We start from the raw sequence: 597 nt of genomic DNA, 5'->3' as shown, positions 1-597 counted from the left end.
GGCCCGCGGGCCACATGCAAATACAAATATTGTATTTGTTCCCGTTTTGTTTTTTTACTTCAAAATAAGATATGTGTAGTGTTTTTGTTCATAGTTTTTTTTTTAAACTATAGTCCGGCCCTCCAACGGTCTGAGGGACAGTGAACTGGCCCCCTGTTTAAAGAGTTTGAGGACCCCTGCTAATCAATAAAAAATTTTAAAAAATAGTTGTGTTTGTTTTCCTGGAGCATTATGTTCTCTGTTTTCGTCAGCACACGTTCCCTCTGAACATGCTCGTGGATCTTGCTGGAGACACCCCCCCACACACACACACTCCCGGGAGACTTCATTTTTAGAACCAGGCTACTAGTTGTAGGGAGCACAGCATAAACTGTCCACAGGTGTGCAACCAGCGAGGCCCAAATACCTGTTTAGTGGCGTCAGGGGCTTTGAGAGCGAGCGTGTCTGCGAGTGTGACAGCAAACACTAGTGTGAAACAAAGGCGTGACCCAGAGCAACCAGACTACATCCCAGCAAATCGTGTGGATTCGCCCAACAAGCCCTGCACAAAACACAGCCTCCTTTAAGCTCCACGGATGTGTTTAAACAACAGGAAGG

The 597-nt window shown here is 46.2% G+C and overlaps 1 protein-coding gene across 1 annotated transcript in view; it reads right to left on the bottom strand.

The window, feature by feature from the left end:
* NME8 (NME/NM23 family member 8) overlaps positions 1-591 on the bottom strand; it is a 47213-nt gene extending 46622 nt beyond the window's left edge. Inside the window, exon 1 of the mRNA XM_014531101.1 lies at positions 407-591. The gene's annotated coding sequence lies outside the window, so the exon portion shown is untranslated. The remainder of the gene's footprint in view (positions 1-406) is intronic.
* Between the last annotated feature and the right edge of the window lie 6 nt (positions 592-597).

The sequence above is a fragment of the Myotis brandtii genome, unplaced genomic scaffold, assembly GCF_000412655.1.
Source record: "Myotis brandtii unplaced genomic scaffold, ASM41265v1 scaffold1186, whole genome shotgun sequence".
Taxonomy (NCBI): domain Eukaryota; kingdom Metazoa; phylum Chordata; class Mammalia; order Chiroptera; family Vespertilionidae; genus Myotis; species Myotis brandtii.
This window is presented reverse-complemented; position numbering and strand designations above follow the sequence as displayed.